The sequence below is a fragment of the Bubalus bubalis genome, chromosome 7 (assembly GCF_019923935.1).
Source record: "Bubalus bubalis isolate 160015118507 breed Murrah chromosome 7, NDDB_SH_1, whole genome shotgun sequence".
NCBI lineage: Eukaryota > Metazoa > Chordata > Mammalia > Artiodactyla > Bovidae > Bubalus > Bubalus bubalis.
Window position 1 is genome coordinate 70,815,112 of NC_059163.1, and position 25,742 is coordinate 70,840,853.

At 45.9% G+C, this 25,742-nt stretch overlaps 1 long non-coding RNA gene across 1 annotated transcript in view; it reads right to left on the bottom strand.

Annotated features, from left to right (window-relative positions):
* The window catches only part of LOC123334449, an 83,800-nt gene extending 68,964 nt beyond the window's left edge, over positions 1 to 14,836 (bottom strand). The window contains exon 1 of the long non-coding RNA XR_006552305.2: positions 9,956 to 14,836. This is a non-coding gene — a long non-coding RNA (uncharacterized LOC123334449). The remainder of the gene's footprint in view (positions 1 to 9,955) is intronic.
* Between the last annotated feature and the right edge of the window lie 10,906 nt (positions 14,837 to 25,742).

Consider the following 25,742-nt stretch of genomic DNA (forward strand, 5'->3'; position numbering starts at 1 on the left):
TACATTGTTAATCAGCTATACCCCAATACAAAATAAAAGGTTTTTTAACCAATCAGCATTTGATTTCTATACAACAATCTCATACAATTAGTATATTAGGTGGAATTCTGCTGCAGTGATAAACAAACCCAATATCTAAGTGCCTTAACTTGCTACAAGTTCACGGGGCTAGCAGTGGGGGGAGGTGGAGTGGGGATAATGCTCTTACTTATTAACTCAAAAGTTGAAAATCCACCCAGCTGAACTGTACCATGTGGTAGAACACAAGGCCTCCTGAGTGACAACAGCAAAAGAGAATGCACAGGAATTTCACACCTACTCATCTATGTCTTAAACCAGAAGAGGAAAATACAGAGTCCACCAACAAAAACTGATCACTCGGCCTTGCCTTACTGCAAGACCAGTGGAAAATGTAGGTGAATAAATGAAATATTTTGCATACATTACTTTTACTGCCATACTCTTTAAATGTGAATATTGTTGTTGCTGAGTCACTAAGTCATGTCCAACTCTTTGCAACCCCATGGACTGTAACCTACCAGGTCCCTCTGTCCTTAGGATTTTCCAGGCAAGAATATTGGAGTGGGTTACCATGCCTTCAACAGGGGACTCTCCCCAACCCAGGCATCAAACCCACATCTCTTACATCTCCAGCATGGGCTGGCAGGTTCTTTACTACTAGTGCCGCCTGGGAAGCCATAAAATGTGAATACACATGGGTTAAAAAAAAAAGACTCTTCCTTTAGTAGATTCAGAAAAGAAAACAACGAAGTTTACAAGATTGAAGGTTAGTTCTTAAACTGAAGAAAATGTCTCTTATGCTGCTTAAGGTGGCTTTCTCTAACCACATACCATCCACTATTTTAGCACTATGTGCAAAGAAAATATCTTTTTAATATTTTTAATTTCATAGTACAAAAATACTGAAGGAGATCCTCAAGATTCATCCAAAATCTGATATTCTGAGGCTTTAATTTCTGACATCCTACCACTTCTGGCACCCTGGTACATATGTGCAAACCATTCCATCCACCACCACCCCGCCGGATACTATACAGCTTGGATTCCCTGGGATCCTCAAGAAAGAAGGTATGCCGGGATGCTGAAATTCTTGTCAATTGCAGGACCAAGACCAAAAAAATTTTTATGCCAAACTTTTACTACAAATTCTTTAAGAAGTCTCCATTGACAATTATGACTTGCAACTTACTAACTAGAGTCAATTAAACATAAAAGAATCTTTGATGTTCTGACTCATGTAATACCTAAGGGTCAATCTTAAGATATCCCAAAGATATCTCTCAAAGACTTTATTTTGAGGGGCCCAAACTACAGGAACTCTTCCAGATCTGTTCTCTCCTTCCAGAAATCATTTGGAATTACACCTTTCCTATTTCATCAGGTCTCCAGAGTCTGAACCCAATCTAAGTTTACTTCCCACCACTTTCAGACGAGAACAACAAAATCCAGATCCCAATAATTACCACTGAGTATGATTTAGAAGAAAAAAAGTAAACATTCTTCAAATTGCGACCCACTGCAATTTCCAGCTGAGGTAAACAAGCTCCACAAACACAAACGTTTGCAGAAAATTCTTCCTGTGCTGGTAAAAACTCTTTTAAAATTGATGCAGGTGGTTCTGGTGAGAATCCAGTATAGCATTTGGGTATTCCCTTAAGGGCAAACTTCCTTCTTGCTACTTAAACTGTTATTTTTGTCTACAAATTAATAGGCACAGTTAACCTGGATTTGAGTTTAACTGGTGAATGGGGAATTGGGACCTCAGAGACTGCTACACAAAGGAGATAAGCTAGGTCTTCCCCAGAAGGCACTGTCAGCTCCCTGTGATGACGCCTTAAGGTCAGAAATAAATGTCTTGCCTTGCAAGGGAATTGGCCTAAAGGAAGAGCAAAGGAGATCTCATTTAACTTACAAAAACCCTCCCCAAGTGATGGAACATATTAGAAGTGTCGTGTCCTGTCACCAGCCTTGCAGTGTTCTGTTACCTATTTGAAAATGAAGACTCAGGAGACCTCTACATAACTACCCTCATTCAATAGCATTGTTCAACGCCACCAGGATCCAGGTTCCAAACACTATTGCATAAAGCAGAGGAAACCAGTTTCTGTCCCTCAAAGTTTGGCTAAACGGGTGACACTGGTCTAGATAACTGATTAACTGAATGCATCAGTGAGTAACATTCTTATGGTTAATTTAGACTTGAAAACAAGGCTGTTAATATAAAAGTTTCTGAACAGTCCTGCATTAGCAGTCTTTCTTAGGAATATTGACTTGATGAAAATAAATATGTTGCTTTGTCCTCTTAGCAGTTCCTGATGAGGGTTTGAGAAATCCAAATGACAGTCCAAATTTAAATGATTCAGATTCATCTGTCAGTAAATGATTACCAACTATCTCTTTTGATAGACTAGCCAGCATCCCTCACTCTTATACAGAAATAATAGCCCAATTTTGTTCAGTGAAATACTCCTTCTTTCACTCTCATCTGATGATGCTTAGATTATATCAATAATAATGCCATACCTGGTCTGGCTAATGAGAACATTACATCCTCAGCTACCATGATGGGTCAGGGATGGATAAGCAATTAAAACTAATGACTTTTGCTTGAAACACAGAGAGACAGAGACAGAGAAATATAGAGAAAAGCTGTCTTATCTTCTTATCTTCTGGCCTGGATTAGTTGGAGCCAGGTTGCCACCAAGAGGAGAAGGCTGAGCTGACAACCATAAAAACAAACCATGGGAAGTAGAATGGAAGGATGGAGAGACACCAGGACCTGACAATCATTTGTGACATCATTTGAGCCTGGAACCAGCCACACATGAAGCAGACAACCCCTTAGCTTTTTAAGTTCTTAAGTCAATGAATTCCCTTTTTTATGTTTGTTTAAACATTTTGCTAGGGATTCTTTTACTCAATATTGAAATAATAAGACTTAGACATAGTTCTAACATAGTGAAAGTATTTTTAAAATACAAAACACATAGGCTATTCCCCCAGGAAATTTACATGCTAGGTAAAATAGTACATATGGTACCCAGGGGCAGACATTCATTGTTATGAATTAAACAACCTGCCACTCTGATAAGTTTTCATGAAAATTAAGACTATAGAGCCTGACAAGTTCTCATAGCTTCACAGGAAAAAGAACTGGGGTTACCCAAGGTCCCATTTTTAATCCTGGCTACTGAGTACAAAAAGGACCCATTTCAATGATGATGTGAGAACCTTGTTAGAGCAGATTTAGAGAGACCTTGAAACCTCCACCCACCACCATCATTTCTGGCTTTATTGTTCACAGTGCATGGATCTTTAGATTCTGAATTCTAAGTTCTTCAGGGTAAAGACCTAACACTGGAATCTCAGCTACACAAAGCACAAAGACTGTCAGAGATGCTACATAAATTATACACAGCAGCAGTGATGAGAGGAAGGCATTACAAAGAAATTGTGCTCCTCGGAGTTTTATGAACATAATATTTCAAATCGAAACTAGACAATCTGGGAAACAATTTGTACTACATAAGAATGGTAAAACTGGGGAGTTAAAGTCTGTGTTTCTAATATGTTATGATTAACGTAGGAATGGAAATAGAAATTTTATGATCTGGATCACTCTCCCTCAGTGGAATAATGTCTCATACTTATTTTTGTAAACTATATAGAAACTAATCTTCAGATTAAAAGCCCAAATCTTTCCATGGAGCCATTTCTTCTATGTCCTATATATTTAGAAAATTGGCATATAAACTAATAAGATAAAAACTTTACATTTTGAAAGGTATTCAGTTTTGATGTTCTAGTTTGGGGAAAAAACTGAAATTACAAAGATATGTTATTTTTCAAAGTCTGGCAGAAAATGGTACAAGCAAAACTGGAAGATCACAAAAGATATGTATAAAAGATGAACAAATGGAAGGTATAGACATAAATCAAATGCTGTCTTCTAAAGCAATGGTCCCCAACATTTTTAGCATCAGAGACCGGTTTTGTGGAAGACAATTTTCCACAGACCAGAGGTGGGGAGGATGGTTTTGGGATGATTCAAGTGCATTACATTTAGCGCACTTCTATTTCTAATATTATTATACCAGCTCCACCTCAGATTATCAGGCATTAGATTCCAGAGTTTGGAGACCCTACCCTAAAGTTTACTCCATTTTCTCTCTCTACTTCCCCTAGCCAAAAAAAAAAAAAACATTGAAATGGTCCATAATTCTTCGCATATGGTCCCATCACTTAGTGGCAAATAGATGGGGAAACAATGAAAACAGTGACAGATTGTTTTGTGGGGGGCTCTAAAATCACTGCAGATGGTGACTACAGCCATGAAATTAAAAGACGCTTGTTTCTTGGACAAAAAGCTATGGCCAACCTAGACAGTGTATTAAAAAGCAGAGACACTGCTTTGTGACAAAGGTCCATCTAGTCAAAGTTATGGTTTTTCCAGTAATCATGTACGGATGTGAGGGTTGGACCATAAAGAAGGCCGAGCACCAAAGAATGGGTGCTTTCAAATTATGGTGCTGGAGAAGACTCTTGAGAGTCCCTTAGACAGCCAGGAGATCAAACCAGTCAATCCTAAGGGAAATCAACCCTGAATATTCATTGGAAGGACTGGTTCTGAAGCTGATACTCCAATACTTTGGCCACTGGATGTGAGGAGCCAACTGATTGGAAAAAAACCCTGATTCTGGGAAGATTGCAGACAGGAGGGGAGGGGGACAATGAGAATGAGATGGTTGCATGGCAACATTGACTCAATGGACATGAGTCTGAGCAAGCTCCAGGAGATGATAAAGGACAGGGAAGCCTGATAAGCTGCAGTCCATGAGGTCTCAAAGAGTGGGACATGACTGAGCGACTGAACAACAACAAAGCGTAGCTACTTTTACCCTGTAAAATGTCCAAGTTCAGATCAGATCAGATCAGTCGCTCAGTCGTGTCTGACTCTTTGCGACCCCATGAATCGCAGCACGCCAGGCCTCCCTGTCTATCACCAACTCCCAGAGTTCACTCAGACTCATGTCCATCGAGTCAGTGATGCCATCCAGCCATCTCATCCTCTGAGTCCCCTTCTCCTCCTGCCCCCAATCCCTCCCAGCATCAGAGTCTTTTCCAATGAGTCAACACTTCCATGAGGTGGCCAAAGTACTGGAGTTTCAGCTTCAGCATCATTCCTTCCAAAGAAATCTCAGGGCTGATCTCCTTCAGAATGGACTGGTTGGATCTCCTTGCAGTCCAAGGGACTCTCAAGAGTCTTTTCCATCACCACAGTTCAAAAGCATCAATTCTTCGGCGCTCAGCCTTCTTCACAGTCCAACTCTCACACCCATACATGACCACAGGAAAAACCATAGCCTTGACTAGATGGACCTTTGTTGGCAAAGTAATGTCTCGGCTTTTGAATATGCTATCTAGGTTGGTCATAACTTTCCTTCCAAGGAGTAAGCATCTTTTAATTTCATGGCTGCAGTCATCATCTGCAGTGATTTTGGAGCCCAGAAAAATAAAGTCTGATACTGTTTCCACCGTTTCCCCATCTATTTCCCACGAAGTGGTGGGACCGGATGCCATGATCTTCGTTTTCTGAATGTTGAGCTTTAAGCCAACTTTTTCACTCTCCACTTTCACTTTCATCAAGAGGCTTTTGAGTTCCTCTTCACTTTCTGCCATAAGGGTGGTGTCATCTGAATATCTGAGGTGATTGATATTTCTCCCGGCAATCTTGATTCCAGCTTGTGCTTCTTCCAGTCCAGCGTTTCTCATGATGTACTCTGCATATAAGTTAAGTAAGCAGGGTGACAATATACACCCTTGACGAACTCCTTTTCCTATTTGGAACCAGTCTCTTGTTCCATGTCCAGTTCTAACTGTTGCTTCCTGACCTGCATACAAATTTCTCAAGAGGCAGGTCAGGTGGTCTGGTATTCCCATCTCTTGAAGAATTTTCCACAGTTTATTGTCATCCACACAGTCAAAGGCTTTGGCATAGTCAATAAAGCAGAAATAGATGTTTTTCTGGAACTCTCTTGCTTTTTCCATGATCCAGCAGATGTTGGCAATTTGATCTCTGGTTCCTCTGCCTTTTCTAAAACCAGCTTGAACATCAGGAAGTTCATGGTTCACATATTACTGAAGCCTGGCTTGAGAATTTTGAGCATTACTTTACTAGCGTGTGAGATGAGTGCAATTGTGTGGGAGTTTGAGCATTCTTTGGCATTGCCTTTCTTTGGGATTGGAATGAAAACTGACCTTTTCCAGTCCTGTGGCCACTGCTGAGTTTTCCAAATTTGCTGGCATATTGAGTGCAGCACTTTCACAGCATCATCTTTCAGGGCATTTAATAAAGTGAGATAAAGAGAAAAGACACTCCGAAACAAAGGGGGCAAAGCATGTAAGCAACTTTCCTATCCATTGTCTCATCATAAAGTTTAGCCCATCATAAGCATTAATATTGGTTTGACAAAATTATTTATGTATTAAAATTATTTAATGGCATCCTTCTGAGAAAAGAAGGAGAAAATATTATTTTTATTTCAGTGTGGGGATAAAAAGAACACGATAAGATAACTGCTTATTGGAGGTCAGATAATGCAAATGACTTAAGATGAGTTACCCCCCATTTCCCATTGACTACCTGCACCTTCTCCTGGGTTTGATATTTCAGTTAATATCACCACCCACAAGGCCCCTCTTGCTGAAATTGTCAGAGTTAAGCACAACCCCCTCTGCTACTTCCCGTCCTATACAAGTTGTCACTAATTGCTACTGACTTGGCCCTTCTCTGACCCCACAGCCATAACCTTGGTCCATCTTTGTCTCTCACCAGGACATTCAGAAAGTCAGTCGGTTACCAACCCATCATACTTCTGAGCATTGCATTGTGCCAGATTCTGAGCAAAGGGCAAGCAGTTCTAGAAAAGAAATTATAGGATTTCCTGCTCCAAAAAAAAGAAGAAAAAAAACTTATAGTCTCAAGGGGAAGATAGAAAGTATATGGAAGTGCTACAATAGAAGTAAAAAGAGATTGCTGTGGCTACACAGAGTTCAGGCATCCATCAGTTTTCTCACTGACAAATATTTTCATGTTGAACAAACTATGCCAGGCATTAGGCTAGCACAACTGGAGAGCAGCTGTGATCAAGACCGTTAAGTTTATACTCTACCCATGAAGCTTATATTTTCATGGAGGTTACAGACCAAAATTTGCATAGACAATGAGATAGATGATAGGTAAGTAGGTAGATAGGGGTGTGTGTGTGTGAGAGAGAGAGAGAATCAAGTAATATTAGTGTCTCTAAAGAAAATGCATCAAGGAGAGAGATCAGTGCAGGTGTTCGTATAGGCAGTGATCAAAGAATGCATCTCTGAGGCGGTCCAATTGGAACTGAGACCTGGAAGAAGTGAGGGAAGATGTCAGACAGATAACTCTGCAAAAACTTCCAGGCAGAAAGCACAATAAGTACACAAACCTGTAATGGAAATGTGCATTTCCCTCCAACCAGGACCCAGGGACAATCTCAGGAAGATGAAGCACAAGCTAACCTGAAGGATGAGTGAGTTGCCAGATGGAAATGGAGATGGAGTGCATCATAGCCAAGGGCAGATGCGGGCAGAACTCAGCCAGGAAAAAAGGAACATTTTATTCTGTTGCTCCAAGTGCTTAGAATTACCTAGGTACCAGCTAATCTTGGTTCTGGGCCACCAGCTTCCTACCCAATGAACTCTCCAGGGTTTATGCCTCATCTTTGCTTGATTTAAACTGTCTTTCTACACCAGCACATCACCCACAAAAGCTGTGAACAGATGCTTTTTATTAAAAGTTGACCCAGTCAGGCTCCACGGTTAAGGCTTTGGCTCTTTTCCAAAGATTGATTGGCCTGAAGTTCTTGATGAAGGTAAGGGGCTGGGCAAACCTCAGACCTGGCCCACAGACCCCCAACGATGTGCTGGGTAGCTCCCTGAGAATGGCCACCCTCCTTTCTGAGCAATAAGTCAAGGCAAGGAGTCAGGCCTTGCTTTGTTTCACTGATTCTTTACAAGAATAAACACAGCCTCAGTTTCTCCTTCTGTTATATAAGCACCAATGGTTTGTGCCCTCCTCCAGCTTTCCAGCACACGAGGAGGGTAATTACACAAAGTCTGGAAAGCCTGGTGAAGTCCTGCCACAAGGCTTCCTGTAAACACCAGACTAAACCTTCAGCAGTGGGCAGAGGGTTGCTTTCCATTTATACGTCAGTACTCTTTATTTTTTGCTACAGAAGCAATTCCATTGCACCAGAATTCACGACTGGAGGAAAAAAATCAGTCCTGATTTTGCTTCCGTGTAATCAAGAAACAGACAGCCCACAGATCTATCCCAGAGGGAGCCAGAAGGGGCCAGGAGAAGTGTCACCAGGCAGAAGGAGCCAGGTGGGGGAAGTGGGGGTGCTGCCGAGACAGCATGAAAAGGAAGACGTGGTTCAGCCAGACCACAAGAGGGGAAAGGAAAGCGGGATCACAGAGTGATTAGGCAAACACCCCTCATTACACTCACATTCCCAGGAACAGGAGGCCTGGAGAAGCATCCATAATACCCTGAGCAACTCATCCTCATATGTCTTAAACCAATGACTTCTCCTCGTGATCCCCTTTAGTCAACAGAATCACCCACGTCACTGTCACCTTGCTAAGAGCTTGAGTGGCCTCCTTGATTCCCCTCATCCCTCAGAATCAATCAGCCATTAAGTAAGGAACTGGTGATACATGAGGTAGGGCTTTAAAGACAACTTGTAACTGGGCAAATGGGACTGTTCTGCTCAGAAAGTAGCCAAGCCATATGGCACCAGGCTCCTGGAAGGCACCTGCCTGCCCAGCGTTTGCTCCAGTCTCTGACCACTCACCTGTTCTCCAGATCCTGCTCTAGGCTCCCATTTTCCCATCTGAGGTGGATGCCTGCTTACGAAACCTTGGGCTTCTCACCCAGGGGCCAAGCCCACTGGATGCATTTCGGGCACTGACCCTGCTTTTAGTCTCCTGTCTCACATTGAGGAAGGCACACCAGCTCCTCCTCCGCAGTTTGAATGAGTCCTTAATTCATCTCATCACCTGCAGGTAACAACTAGCTACAGCGCTGCTAGGGATTCCCTGGTAGCTCAGCTGGTAAAGAATCCACCTGCAATGTAGGAGACCCTGGTTCGATTCCTGGGTCAGGAAGATCCCCTGGAGTAGGGATAGGTTACCCATTCCAGTATTCTTGGGCTTCCCTGGTGGCTCAGATGGTAAAGAATCTGCCTGCAATGTGGGAGACCTGGGTTCGATCCCTGGGTTGGGAAGATCCCCTGGAAGGCATGGCAACCCACTCCAGTATTCTTGGCTGGAGAATCCCATGGACAGAGAAGCCTGGTGGACTACAGTCCATGGGGTCACAAAGAGTCAGACACGACTGAGCGACTAAGCACAGCACAGCAGCTCAGCACTCCTGTGTGTGTCCCACGCCATTCTGAGCACCAGGGACATGGGTGCATAAGATGGAGATTTCCACTCCCAGGAAGCACATGTGCTATAAACAGTAGAAGGGTCCACAGAAAAGAAGTGGTGATGGTGTGTCTGATGACTTTAGATAGGGAATCAAGGAAGACCTCTCAGAAGAGATGGCGTTTGTAAGATGAGAAAGAGCCTGTGGGGCACCAATGTTGGGGAACAAAGTGCTGGAGGCAGAGTGAGGGAGAAGAGTTCAAATGTCCTGGGGCCAGATCAAGTGTAGGTGAAAAGCAGAGGGAGCTTGTGTGGCTGGAGCAGAGGGAAGAGGGGACTGGTAGGGGACAAGGTGAGAAGTTCCTCAGGCACCAGATGTGCTAGGGCCTCCTCAGCTATGGTAGGGATTTAGGGTTTATACATGAAATGGGAAGAAACTCAAACCAAGCAAAGGGAGTGTCTTGCCACTCACACTGTTCATTGATCCAGGGTAGATGAGGCGCAATCAGGGAAGCTGGAAGAAGACTCGAGGAGCTGCGTGGACTTCAGACATGTTTATTCTCTCCAGGCAGCAGCAGCAGCAGCAGCAGCAGCGAGTCTTCAAAGACTGCTGATACACTAAGACAGACAAAAGTGGCCCATGGCCAAGTGGGCACGCAAGCCCAGTGCTACCAAGGTCAGCAATATCGTTGTTTACAGAACATAAGGTATGAGGCCATGAGAGAGTGGGACAGGAGAGCCTGACTGAGCCTGTGTTGTCAGTTAATTTCTCCACAATCCACTCCTCGGGTCTTCTGTCCCACTGTTTACACAGACTCGACCCCCTGTGGCTTTTTTCTGGTGCACACGGCTGCTTGCACCAGAATGCTTGCACATTCCACAACAACAGTAAGGGCTACAACAACAAACCACTAGAGTGCAGGCTGCACAGCTGCTACAGAGCAAAACCCAGTGCCGGGTACTGGACAGGCTGGCCCACCTCTCCTGCAGTGTGTCTCCAGCTAGGCGTTGCACGTCATGGATTGCTTACATCCTGTGGTTCCACGTGGAGCATAATAGGGAAATTCATGACAGGCCACAGGGAGAGTACAAATGCACCTTTCAACACTGAGGCAGCTCCCTGTGGTCCTGGCCAGGTCACATGCACATGAAGGGGCCAGGGGCTTGTCACCCAGGGTAAACCTGAAAGTCATGTTGCAGCCTCTGCCCCCATGGGGCTAGGAGAGCTACCCAACGCATGGGGTGGGCCTTTATCTTCCATGGCCAAGTCCAGTCCACCATCTGTCCTTGTGCAATCTCCGTTGGGGCTGGCAACAAGATATTACCTTGGGTTCCATAGCCAGGTTTTCGGAGAATATCTGTTGTTGCCATCTGCAGTTGTATCAGCGCAGCAGCTCCATTCAGAAGAGCCTCGACCAGGGAGGCTGCATGGTTTTTCATTGAGGACCCGTAAAACCCCCCATAGGCATCAGGTCCACCACTTTAAGGAGGGAGGGAATCAATAGACAGCCGCAAGCCTTGTTTTAACAAACCATTGTATCACTCACTCATGCCTGATGCCTGTGGGTGATATGGGACATGAAATACCCATTGAATTCCCAGCCTCTGTGCCCAGTCTTGCACTTCCTTTCTGGTGAAATGAGTACCCTAGTCACTGTCTGTAATCAGAGGACAGCCATACATGGCTATCAGTCAGTCAAGCACCTTAAGTGTACAGCATTGGTCAGCGGCTTTGCATGGCCAAACAGCAAACCTGTAGCTGTATCTACAGTTATTAAAGTGAAGCTGGCATCCTCTGATAGTGGCAGAGGCCCTACAAAGTCCACTTGCCACCGAGTCAAAGGAACTCTCCCCTCACCACCTGTCCATCAGTGGCTGCCAGCCTGCAGGGGTGAAGCACTTCCCGGGCATGTGTGGAACAATCATGGCAGGCATCTGCTATTTCTCTCCAAGAAATAGGAAGATCCCACCCTCTGGCAATTGCCTACTTGGCTTTTGTCCCTGCTTGATGGTAGGTGCCTGTGTAGCCAAGGCATCACCTCATTAGGAAGAGCTTGTTTCACCCACATGATTACATTTTTTTAAATCTGAGGTTACAACCTTTACAGTACACTGTCTACATCATAGGATACAGCTTTACAGTACACTGTTTTACATCTGCAAAAGAATCAGAGATTAATTAGTAGCACATCATCAATATAATGAAACAGTTTCACTGATGCAGGGCAGTTCCATTCTTCCAAATTTCTTGCAACCATGACATATTGTTGGGCTATGCAGATATCCTTGGAAAGGACTTGGAACATCCACTGATACCCTTCCCAAGTGAATTCAAACTGATCTTGACTCTCAGCAGCTATAACTATGGAGAAACAAGCATTAGTAAGTCCACCACATAGTGATGAGTGCCCAGCGCTGTAGTTAACTGGTCCATCAAGCCATGGATAAATGGCATAGCAGCATGCACAGGTGGCACCATTTTATTCAGTTCCCTGTAGTCCACAGTCATCCACCAAGAGCCATCAGGCTTCCAGACGGGCCACATAGGCGAGTTGAATGGGCTTTGTGTAGAACATACAATGTCCACTTTTGTTAGCTCGGCAATGGTGGCATCTATTTCTCTGTGGCCACCTGGTAGACGATATTGTCTCACAGTCACTGCCCTCCGGGGTGTCGGCAACACCTGTGGGGGATGCTTGGCATATCCCCTCATGACTGCCTTCACAACACGCACTGGAGACGGAATTCCCCCACAGAGGTCCACAGCACAAGACCTTGCAAGATTTCTATCTCCAAAATATATTCCAGAACTGGGGACACATACACTGTGTACACTTGCACAAAAAGTCACCCAATTTCCAATGTCAAGGACACAACCTTTACTTCAATGTTTTGGCCACCATAGCCATCAATATATGCATTGCGGCCAGGAAACTGTTCTGGTTTGCCAGGTACCAGGCTGCATCCAGCACCGGTGTCAACCAGGGCCATTACTCTTTGTACATTGGTCGGTGACCAGGGAATTGCAAGTTTCACAAGGAGCCTCCAGTCCCCACTTGGGCTCTCTAGGCAGGCACCTTGGTTTGAGCCCTATTCAAAATGGAACAGGGCATCAGCAGAGACATCTCCAGTTGGCATAAAGTCCTCTATTTGAACCGCCTGTTCCTCATGCTGTGGGCACTTTCCACATTTAGTAAACTGCTGCTCTGGTCTCAATTGCTTCCACAGCTCTAGGAGTACAGCATTAGTTGCTTGTCAATTTTATTTCTGTCAAGTCCTGCTGCTAGTGCATCAGCCCACATTTGCGCCTGTGTCACCCAGATGGGGCATTTGTCAGCTCGGCTGACCTTCAGGGTTTTCACAGCCCTAACCTCTTTAGCCTGACACGGCCCCTTTGTGTTTCTCAAGCTAGCCAGACGGGGTGCCCCAAATAGGGTGTAAGTACAGCAGGCAAGGATCCAAAATAGGTGGGCGGAGCATTGGTTAAAACAGCATCCTGAATACAGCCAGTAAAACGTTCATCATCTGGGCTCTGGGCATTTAGGTTAAACATGCCCTGTCTCATGCCCAATTCGCTCACCACTTGGGTTAACTCAGCATAAGTGTGCCATTTACTCACGGAATCCAGGAACTCTCCTGCTTTCGTCCACATGGTGCAGATGGCAGCATCAATCCATTTCATCAGGCTGTGTGTTTGATTAGGTGCACCCTGCATGAGTCACCTGGCATTCTGTAATCCCAGTCCAAGACACCATAGCCCCCAAGGCCATGCAGCTCTTGTTCTAGCAACTGCACCTGTTGCTCTAGTTCCTCTGCCCATCTCTGCAGTTCACACACTCACACAGCATCACGGAGAGCATCTCCATGTTCAACAAAGTCCACCCCAAAGTGTTGGTGGCAGCGCATGCTGCTTTATCTGGCAAGCGAGACCTCGCCGCTTATAAAGCTTTTTCAATACTTTTTGTACACTCACGCAGCATCAGGGAGAGCATTCTCCATGTTCGCCTTCAAGGCAGTCAATAAAACCCACCTCACGATGTTAGCAGCAGTATGTACGGCTGCTTTGTCCAGAAAGCGAGAGCTCACCACCTATAATGTCTTTTCAATATCATCCGGTGACCCATTCACCGCCTCCCAGTCTTCCATTGGGACCCATGCCGAGAGGACAGTGGCCACCGGGTACCCAATGCACTGTGGTGGCTTCTTCCTTCCATTGGAGCCTCAGGCTTCCCTACCTGCTGGATATCCTGCTGACTGAGCCAATTGTCTTGCCACTCAAATTGTTCCCTGATCCCAGGGTAGATAAGGTACAATCAGGGAAGACAGAAAAGACTCAAGGAGGTGTGGGGACTGCAGACCTGTTTATTCTTTCTGGGCAGCAGCAGCAGCAGCAGCAGCAGCAGCGAGTCTTCAAAGACTACTGATATACTAAGACAGACAAAAGTGGCCCATGGCCAAGTGGGTGCACAGGCCCAGTGCTACCAAGTTCAGCAATATCATTGTTTACAGAACATAAGATATGAGGTCATGAGAGAGTGGGACAGGAGAGCCTGACTGAATACATATTGTCAGTTAATTTCTCCACAGAGAGTCACTTGTCCTAGTTTGGATGTATGTATTTTTTAAAGATCATTACGGCTGCTGTGTAGAAGGCAAACAAAAGCAGAAATGAACCCAGAGGCAACCACAGGGTCCACATGAGGGCAGCGGGGGGCTTGGGGGTGTCACCATGAAGATGGGGGTCCTTCCTGTAGCTGGCCCATGTGGGCTTCACCCATCCACAAGGACATCTTCCTCACTTTTGCCCAGACTATCAGAGCAGCCTCTGAATTCTTCCTTTGTACTCCCCAATCACTCCCACATCCGATCAACTCAGGCCACCACCTGGCAATACATCCTGAATTACAGCTGTGAAGACTCTGCTCAGTATCTATCCAACCCCAGGCTCGCTTCTCCCTTATTCACACATCCCCATGACCCAATTTGGGTTAATGAGATGCACAGGGTATGGCTTCCCAGAAAGCCATTGCTTTTCTGACACAAACAGTAACAGACTCATCTGGCACCAGATCTTCGTCTCGTCTTGCCTGTGGTACACATCCCATGCCCGGGGGTGCCTGGGGGTGGACCCACATGTTAAGGATGGTGGCACATGGAGCTGGAAGGGGCCTGGTTTCTGATGGCATCGCAGAGCCCCCAGAGCATCCCTGGACAGCCCCCCTTTGAACACACTGTTAGCAAAGGAATATAAACCTCTATCTGGTTACACCAGTGTCGCTGGATTTCTATTGAAAGCAGCAGAACACGTCCTCACCAAAGCAAGGAGTCTGGGGAATTCATTCACCTGCAGCAACAGGAGGCTTTAGTTCCAAGTGTATCATCTGAAAACAAAGGGAGAATCAGGCTCTGGGGGACCGGTAGGTCACTATCTCGTGAGAGGTTTCAGGGCTGCCCTCTCTCGACTTCTGGAGGGTAACTGCTATGCCACGGCGCATACAGACAGACATGCTAGGGAAGATCATTGGGCCAAAGCCCAAGGATGCAGGACACCAGACGGGTTCAATCTGGATGCCTGGATTCCCTCCCTTAAATTCGGTGCATCCTGGAAGCATCTAGAGACGGCTTTGAGCGAGTTCAAGCTCCAGAGCAGTCTTCTAAAGACAAACCACTTTCCTCACCTGCGCTGAATCAGAGATCAAAGAGAATCTGAAACACACACACAAGACTCACCCTCCAGGGTCCAGAAGACCTTCCGAGGGGGAACCACAGCAGGATGGAGGCTATTGGGCAGACCGGAACATGACAGACCCTGGGTATTGGCCCAGATGCAAGGCAAGCCACATCCAAAGAGCCTTTGATGGCTGGAAAAGGCAAGGTTTCCCAGCAGAAGGAGAGAAGCACATATGAATCAGTAGAGATCACATACAGATAGATTTCAAGTCAATTGGCCTTGGGTGTGGCCTAGGACTCTGCATTTCTAACAAGCTTGGGGTCTACTGGGCCCTGGACCACACTTTAAATACCAGGAGGTGGAGCCAAGGTTAGGAAGTGGAGTTCTGTGGGGGTAACGGGAGATGCAGATGTCTTGTTTGTATCTGTGTGTATCTGTGTATATGTGTCTGTGTGTGTCTGTATGTATGTCTATATGTGTGTGGTATGCACATAGGCAGGCTCATATTTTGACAGAAGGGGTCAGTGGTAAGAATCAGACAAGTGAGAAATAAAGAAACTGTAGTTTTAGTGGTCATTCTAATAGTGGGCAGGTTACTTTCATAGAATCTCAAGAACTCCCTGAAGAAAGAGACACCCTTAGGAGACCTACCAGCTGACATCACCGCAGTGACTAAGGAGAGCACTCTGGTTCCCGCCTTGGTCTGGGGGCCACAATCCACAGACCCGACTAGAGGCTACCCATGCCTCCCCACGCCAGGCAGCTGTAACCAGGACTGACAGCTTGAATCAAGTCAGTTCCTGGATTCTTGGACTTGACACAGGAGAAAAACAAGTAGACCCCAGGAAAGCCAATGCATTTCTGCAGTAGCAAGCTGGTGTCAAGCCATTTTACCTAAATATAAAAAGAAACTTGACCTCAGTCTGAATTCTAACCCAGGAAACCACACAGATTGCTTACCTCTCCAATCAGTCAAAACAATAAAGCTATTTTCATTTGAAAGAAAGTAAAAGTGCAGAAAGGGCCTGGCATTCTGAAAATTGTTTCAGATTGACTACGATACCAAGCATGCCCACACTTCTCTAAAACTTAACCTGTACCAGCCGCTCCAATACTCAGTCACAAGAATGTGGTTTTTCTTTTTGGTTTTGTTTGTTTTTTTTGTTTTTTTTTTTTTTTGGACAGGAAAAAAAAATGTGGACAGGAGAAAAAAAAAAGACTAAGAGAAGAGGAAATGGAAGAGCTGGATTGGACTTGTCATTTGCTTTTGCAAGCCTGTCTGAGACTGAAGAAAACACCCTGGTGTCTTCCATCCGCCCTCTTACTTTTTTAAAGCTGCACTGAAACAGTATTTGAATCAACAGAGATAAACAGTACAGAGAAATGCTTTGGGATGGGTCATATGTGCTGGACAGGGCACACAGAGCCCAAAGCTGGGACACCTTGAGGTTCAGGATTAAACCTGAATGTCCTGTGAAGCCTATATTTCCTTTTTTTATTTTGTTTTCCTTCTTTTCCCAAATTCTGGCATCCTCACAGGAGTCAGCCTGGGATGGAGACCCAGGAAGGAGCTCACAGGTTCCCTGACTCCATCCTGACTGTGGCCGGGCAGCCGAGTCCAGACAGGAAGATGCACCTGTTTTCTCCTCCAGCCTCATCCAAGGTGCCACTGGCCACAGACTCTGTGCTGGAACACCAGAGGTCTCGGTCTCGGCTGGTTCTCAAGAGGCATTGATTTCTTCACAAGCCAAAGAAAGTCCCTTCTGTTCTTACCTCTTATTACGGGCATAAATCCATCTACCATCCTGTCAGCAGAGAGCTCGTGCCCATCCATCTCTGTGAAGGAGAGAAGAAATTAAATTTTGGTACAATATAGATAAGAAAATGTCGGAAAGTTAAGGGGGGTTCAAAGCAAATGTACTGAAAAGTGAAATGAGATGTTTTCAAACAGTATTTCTTACCACACTCGTGAATATAGAATGGCTCTGAATCAAAGACATGTTGGGCAAGGAGAGATTCAGGAACCAGGGGCTTGCCAAGTTTTCAATCCATTTGTTCTGAAGTTGTCTTCACAGAGTGACCAAGCCTTGCTCATTGCTGCTTGGGTCTCTGGGACCTCAAATGAAGGTTTTGTTAAATGCACTTCCTGCTCAACTCCAGCCTGAAGAACCTTGAGGATACACAGAGGGGTCTGCAGGGTAAGTCTGATAAGAACCAAAGCAAAAGATCCATTCTCATATTGCCAGTGAATGTAGAAAGGCATTTTCTGTTCAGCCCTTCTGACAATAAAACATTCAGGAACTCACCTGAAGAGGTGCCCCAAAGTGCTATGTTGAAAGAGTAAGTTAAAAGTGAGGAAGTAACAGATGAAACTAGGAAAAAGAACAGAGAAGTCACGTGGAACAAGATGAGATCAAGAAGTCCCATGGAAAGGACTTCCCTGGTGGTCCAATGGTTAAGATTCTATACTTCCAATGCAAGGGCGACGAGTTCAATCCCTGGCTGGGGACTAAGACCCCAAGCAGCCGAAAAGAAAAAGAAAAAAAAGAAGGCTGGAAGAGAATGGACCTGATGGAAGTGGGCAGAAGGTTCAGGAGAGAGATGTTTGGGGAGGTGCCCTGAGTCCAGCTCATGGTACACACAACTTCTCCAGATTCCTTCCAGAGAGGCTGGCAGGGGCTATGGAAGCAATAGTGCTGGGCTGTAGTGAAAAGAAGACTAAGTGTGACTGGAGGCCAGCATCCAGTCCTGGGTGGTGGGGGAACTTCTCTCACAGTACCCATTCTGGAAATGCTTACTGAGTGTCTGCTCTGCGCTGAGGACAATGATGTGCATTAGGGTTCATGCATGCATGCTAAGTCGCTTCAGCTGTGTCTGACTCTGTGGGACCCTATGGACTGCAGTCCTCCAGACTCCTCTGGCCATGGGATTCTCCAGGCAAGGATCCTGGAATGGGTGCCATGCCCTCCTCCAGGGGATCTGCCTGACCCAGGGACCAAACCTGCATCTCCTATGGCTCCTGCATTGGAGGTGGATTCTTTACAACTGAGCCACCAGGGAAGCCCAAGTAGTAAGGTACAGTGATGAACAGGAGACCAGACCTTGCACTTGCAGAGTTGATGATCTAGAATAATGCCTTAAATACATATACATATTTAAATGTATAAATATATATGTATATATATATATATATGCAAACACAATTGCAAAAAGCATTACAAAATAGGAAGGACAGCACTATTAAAAAGCTTCTCAGGGATACCTGACCTTATCTAGGGTTTAAGAAAGATCTCCCTGAGGAAATGAAGAAGGAAAATGGAGGAAAGAGAGGAGATAACAAAAAGAGAGTTATTGAGTATTTACTGTGTACACAGCACCGTTGTAAGCCTTTAGCACGTATTAACTCATTTCATCCCTACAACTCTGCGAAACATGTATTGTTATTACCCCCATTTGATCAACAGGAAAACTGGGGCACAGAGATGTCAAGTAGCTGGGCCCAAGGTTACTCTCCCTGGTATTGCTCATGTTTTTAATGTCACTGGCACTGTCTTTAAAAGATTTCAAGTAACTTTAAAAAGGAGGTGGAAGACAAAAGCAAATGCCGTTTTGAGTTTTCAGTCTGTCCAAGCTCCAAATCACTCTGTCCCAAAGGAGAGGCAGCAGCCAGGCCCATGAGGGCTGACCAGGCAGCAGCATGGGCTGTGGTCAGAGGCTCCCCTTTGCCCTGCAGTGTCTGCTGAGAGTGGACTCTGGGGCCAGCCTGCCTGGGCTCCAATCCCAACACTGGCCCCCACAAGAGGAGAGGTCTGGGACAGGAACTCTCCTCTCTGTGCTTCCATTTCATCATCTGTAAAGTGGGGATGCGTTGAGCCCCTCTATCACAGAGCGGTCTTGAGGATTAGATGAGTCATTGTACATAAAACACAGGGGACCATTTCAGGTACATATTTAGAGCTGTATAATAGCTCAGGAGTTTGCCTGACATGCATGGCCCATGAGGGTTCAACACCTTCAAATGTTCCCCGCTGAGCAAAAATCCAAAGTGAAGAACAAGAATTCTCAGGAAAGAGTACAGACGGAGCAGAAGCCCCACAGCTGATAGAAAACCAAGCATCTGCCACCTCTGCCCCTCCCTTCATTCATTCCATCACCCAGCACACACCTGTGAAAACCTTCACCATGCCAGCCCCTCTCAGGCAAGTGTGAAGTGTGTAAATGAGGTTAAAAGGAAGTCCAGGAATCTTGAACCCCAGGGGAACCTCCAACTTTTACCCTATCCATCAATCACCAAGGTCAGGTAGAGGGAGACTAGCTCAGTCATTAAGGCATGAGCTTGAGAATCTGACAAGAGTTCCCACCAGCCAGCTGTGTGACCTTAAACAAGCTGCTTAACCTCTCTGGGCCCCCATCTCAATATCTGTCAGTGGAGACAATAATATTCACCTCTTAGAGTTAGGGTTTCGCAGGTGGCACTCATGGTAAACAACCCGCCTGCCAATTCTGGAGACCCAAGAGATGCTGGTTTGGTTCCTGGGTCAGGAAGATCCCCTGGAGGGGGGCATAGCAACCCACTCCAGTGTTCTTGTCTGGAGAATCCCCATGGACAGAGGAGCCTGGCAGGTTACAGTCCGTAGGGTTGCAAAGAGCTGAATATGACTGAAGTGACTGAGCACACACACACACACACACACACACATACACACATACACACTTCTTAGAGTTAATATAAGGAATAGTTGAGTTAAAACATGTTTGGAACTGGGTCTGACACATGGAAGTGCTCGATATTGTCTTTATTTTCTCACTGAAGTCTACGATGTTTAAAGGAGACATGTGTTTAGCACTGTGCCCTGTGTTTATAGCAAATGCTCAATAAATAGTAGCTCCTCGCCCCCAGGCAAGGTGGTATGAGAGTACTAGGGAAGCCTCTCAGGAAGCCTTCCATTCTAACAGGGAAAGAGCTGTTGGGCAAGGACTGGAGGATGCTTCATGGGAAGGTAGGGTGTTATTCATCCTTCGATCATGCAACAAAGATTTATTGAACAGCGTCTAAAGTGCTGGAAAGTCAATACCATAACACTTGGAAAATAACTGCTATGCAAGGCCCAAGACAAGTGTTCCTGCCACTCCTGCTCTGGGGCTTCTGCAGAATCATTGGTCCCCAGGACCCCTTCCAAGGCTTCCATTCCAAAGGGCTGGTACCCCTGCACTCCTGGTTGCTAGTGTTTGAAAACTCCACCTTGCTCCCCCTCCACAGGCTAATGGAGAAGAAGGTGAAAGTGTTAGTCTCTCAGTTGTGTCCAACTCTTTGCAACCCCACGAACTGTAGTCTGCCAGGCTCCTCTGTCCATGGGATTCTCCAAGAAGATTACTGAAGTGGGTTGCCATTCCAGGGGATCTTCCCCCACCCCCCAGGGATCGAATCCGGGTCTCCTGCATTGCAGGCAGATTCTTTACCATCTGGGCCACCAGGGACATGGAGAAGATGAACAAGCAAACAGTGAGTTGCCAAACAGTGTGACAAGAGCCAAAATAGTGCTGCTCACAGAAGTAAGGAGGACGGGCCAACTCCACCTCATGGCTGGGGTTTCACAACTGGCTTTACCCAAGAGGTGTTGCGAAAACCAGCTATGACTGAGACAAGCAGAGAAACAGCATCCCAGGGAGAGGGAACATCAGCGGTAAGGTGTAGAGTGAAGGAAGTAGCATATCCTCTGAGGAAACACAAGATCACAGAGCACTTGTTAGCATCACGGGCAAAGGCTAAGTGTTGGCTGGCCAGGGACGCAGTGAGGTGTCAAGGAAAACCAAGAATCTGGGGAGTGTGTTTGATAAAAATAACCCTGTCAGAGAAGTGGGAGATGGACGGGGGAGGCAGGAGGCTGAAGGCAGAGATGCTGATGTGCAGAAATCCAGGGTGAGAAAGCTGAGGCTCACAATCTAAGTAAGGACAGAGGAGATGAAAGCCAGGAGGGGAATTTCAAAAAAGGCAGAAAGGATGGATGTGGCAACTGAATGGATGAAGATAAATGAGATGGAGCAGTCAAAGAGGACGGTCAGCTTCCTACCTGATCACGTGGTACACAGGACACCATTCCCCAAGCCAGGGCAGCCAGCTGTGAAGGATGACAGTCAAAGACACACATAGATGGGGCTGGAGGTTGTACAGCCAAGCATTCCTCCTGAGATGTCAACCATGGGGATTTTTTACAAATGTAAAAAAAGATTACATCACTTCTATCTTTAAATCTTAAAATGGCCCCTGTCCCACTCGGAATAAGATCTAACCCCTGATTTTCTTGGTCACATAATCAGGGCCAGCACCTCTACGGCCTCAGCACCTACCCGCACGTCCTGGCTTTCTGAACTTCAGCTGCACTGACCCCTTTCTCATCTTGAACCAGACCAAGCTCATTTCTGCTCCTATTCACTGGCACTTTGCTGTCCTTTCCATGTAATTTGCACTTGTCACCATTTTTATTGTCATTCACGGTGCCTCTCAACTTTCCCTGGCCACCCCATCTGATGTTACCCACCCACCGACACCCTCCCAGCTAGGCTCTAATGTCATTCTTTCCTTTTCTTTAGAGTATGAGATGACCTCAGGTCTGTCTCTGTTTAGTCTCTCCCATTAGGATATAAAAGCCATGAGGATAGAGGGAGGGTCTGTCCTTCATCCTGGTGTTCCTAACCCCCAGAACAACCTGGATCATAAGAAATCATCGACAGCAATCTCTAAAGAAATGAAGGAACTAGTCTGGGTGATCTGCCTGTCCGTGGTGTTTTGTTTTCATTTTAGAGGGATACTGAGGGGAAATGAGACATGCTGTGTATCTGTCAGGGTGACAATAAGAAACAGCACACTCAGTGGGACAATGGTACATGCACGCTCAGTCACTTTAGTCGTGTCTGACTCTTTGATACCCCATGGACTGTAGCCCGTCAGTCTCCTCTGTCCATGGCCTTCTCCAGGCCAGAATACTGGAGTGGGTTGCCATGTCTTCCTCCAGGGGATCTTTCTGACCCAGGGATCGAAACTGCATTGTCTCCTGCACTGGCAGGTGAGTTCTTTACCAATAGCACCACCTGGGAAGCTCGAGGAGAGTTAAACAAAGGGGCAGTTTATAAAGATGTGGGCAGGAGTGGGGAAATTGACAAGGGATGGTGTCCTACCCTGGGCACAGCCAGGAGTTTCACTTCCCCAGACAGAAAGGACATCAAGGGAGACAAGACCAGGCTATGTTACCAGAGTAAGTCGAAGGCACCTGAAGAAGCAGAGACCAGAGCTTTATCGAGAATGAACACAGGAGGAAGGGGGCTCACTCTCCCAGCTCCTATCCCCTCTTAGCACTTCTCAATGGATGAACCAACCAGAACCCTGGAGATGAAGGTCTTGCAGCTCAGCCTCTTAGGCAGAGAGGCAGAGAAGGGTGGAGTGCAGATCTGCAGAAACAATGTTATCTCACTTGTTATTTACCCCCCACCCCAAACTTTCAAAGCCATATAGTAGCAGAGGAGTTATTCACCAAAATGATACATACAAGACAAACAAAAACAACATATTTCCACCATGCATACAGATTTACAAAAAACAGAGTCTCGTTTCCCATAACCTCCCCCTGGCCCCTTTGGAGGCTCACCTTCCTCTTCTTCCCGCTGTCCCCCTCCCCGCCTCCTGCAGTCGCTCACTGCCCAGGGCTTGTCAGACATGGGAAACAGCATGGTGGCTACAATCTGTGGAATCATCTTTTACATGTCGGTACTGCCTCAGGTTGTGGTGCAGAATTAACTGGAGGCATAAAAAAGAATGGCATTCTGAAATTCTTACTGAGCTCAAAAGCAGCAGGAGGTGGTAGAACAAGAGATGCGAATTTCATGCCCTCCATCACCTGGGCTGCAAGTTTTGAAAATGCAGAATTCCTAAAATGCTGACCTTGGCAATGACAGGACTCAGGCTCAGAATTTTCTAAAGGATAAGGGCTGCTCTGTGCTTCTCGCACAGATTTGGGTGTCTGTTTCTTAGCACAGAGCCCACTGAGATATGTGGGTGCACATATCTCAGCAATTCACTGAAGTTTTCTGTGTATTTGTTTCTTTGACATTTAATTCAGTGCTTTGCCCCAGGCTTCATATCACAGACGCAATCAAGTATATCTAATAAAACTGTAAATAGAGCCAGTGCTTAAAGCCCTTTTCTTAACATAATGGAAACTTGGGGTGGGGGCACATGCGTGTGTGCTAAGTCGGTTCTGTCTTGGCCAACTCTTTGCAACTCTATGGACTGTAGCCCTCCAGGTTCCTCTCTGTCCATGGGATTTTCCTGGCAAGAATACTGGAATGGGTTGCCATGCCATCCTCCAGGGGATCTTCCCCGCCCAGGGATGGAACCCGTGTCTCTTAGTCTCCTGCATTGGCAGGCGGGTTCTTCACCACTAGCGCCACCTGGAAGGAAGAGAGGAAAAGATTCATCTTCAACCTTCACTGTGCTCCAGCAAGTGGCAGCGATAAGCAAACTTGGCCCCAAAGTTCCAGGCGTCCAGGGGTTGTCGTTTGCTGCTGGTTTTCCCCACATCACTGGAGGCTTCTCCACTTTAGAAGAAGGATTTCTCTCTGCCACAGTTTGCATTATTAAAATCAAAGATCAATGCTGGGTTTGGGGAGGGGTTTTATAGGGTCATTTTGACGCCCCCTGAGAAAGTACAGGGCAGCAGCATAGAATCTCATAGCTTTCTCTTTGCAGAGTCCATCCTCAAACTTCAGGAATAGCCTCAACATGGGATCTCCAAGAACTGTCTATAGGAACTAGCCAGGTCCTAGGCTCTGTTACGGCACTGCAAGAAGCTACCTGTGGACAGGTAACGAGCAAAGATGGAAAGAGAGATAAGGAAGGAGAATAGGGCAGGGAAGAAAACAAGGATTTAAATGATTGGTCCATGGGCACTCATCTAGGAAACAGAAGAGGCAGAACTTAGATTCAAGCATGGTTCTATTTGACTCCAAATCCTTTCTCTATGGGCTTCCCTGATAGCTCAGTTGTTAAAGAATCTGCCTGCAATGAAGGAGACCCTGGTTTGATTCCTGGATTGGGAAGATGCCCTGGAGAAGGGAAAGGCTACCCCCTCCAGTATTCTGGCCTAGAGAATTCCATGGACTGTATAGTCCATTGGGTCGCAGAGTTGGTCACGACTGAGTGACTCACTTTCAGACTCAGACTTCCTTTCTTTGTAACAAACTTTGAGTGTTCCCGGCTAATCTGTTTAACTCTATGATTTTCACAAAAGCATTTTTTAATAGGCCTTCAGATCAGAGGTCAGATCAGTCGCTCAGTCATGTCCGACTCTTTGCAACCCCATGAATCACAGCACGCCAGGCCTCCCTGTCCATCACAAACTCCCGGAGTTCACCCAGACTCACTTCCATAGAGTCAGTGATGCCATCCAGCCATCTCATCCTCTGTCGTCCCCTTCTCCTCCTGCCCCCAATCCCTCCCAGCATCACAGTCTTTTCCAATGAGTCAACTCTTCGCATGAGGTGGCCAAAGTACTGGAGTTTCAGCTTTAGCATCATTCCTTCCAAAGAAATCCCAGGGCTGATCTCCTTTAGAATGGACTGGTTGGATCTCCTTGCAGTCCAAGGGACTCTCAAGAGTCTTCTCCAACACCACAGTTCAAAAGCATCAATTCTTCCGGGCTCAGCCTTCTTCACAGTCCAGCTCTCACATCCATACATGACCACAGGAAAAACCATAGCCTTGACTAGACGGACCTTTGTTGGCAAAGTAATGTCTCTGCTTTTGAATATGCTATCTAGGTTGGTCATAACTTTCCTTCCAAGGAGTAAGCGTCTTTTAATTTCATGGCTGCAGTCACCATCTGTAGTGATTTTGGAGCCCAGAAAAATAAAGTCTGACACTGTTTCCCCATCTATTTCCCATGAAGTGATGGGACCAGATGCCATGATCTTCGTTTTCTGAATGTTGAGCTTAAAGCCAACTTTTTCACTCTCCACTTTCACCTTCATCAAGAGGCTTTTGAATTCCTCTTCACTTTCTGCCATAAGGGTGGTGTCATCTGCATATCTGAGGTTATTGATATTTCTCCCGGCAATCTTGATTCCAGCTTGTGCTTCTTCCAGTCCAGCGTTTCTCATGATGTACTCTGCATATAAGTTAAGTAAGCAGGGTGACAATATACACCCTTGATGAACTCCTTTTCCTATTTGGAACCAGTCTGTTGTTCCATGCCCAGTTCTAACTGTTGCTTCCTGATCTGCATACAAATTTCTCAAGAGGCAGATCAGGTGGTCTGGTATTCCCATCTCTTTCAGAATTTTCCACAGTTTATTGTGATCCACACAGTCAAAGGCTTTGGCATAGTCAATAAAGCAGAAATAGATGCTTTTCTGGAACTCTCTTGCTTTTTCCATGATCCAGCGAATGTTGGCAATTTGATCTCTGGTTCCTCTGCCTTTTCTAAAACCAGCTTGAACATCAGGAAGTTCATGGTTCACATATTGCTGAAGCCTGGTTTGGAGAATTTTGAGCATTACTTTCCTAGCATGTGAGATGAGTGCAATTGTGCAGTAG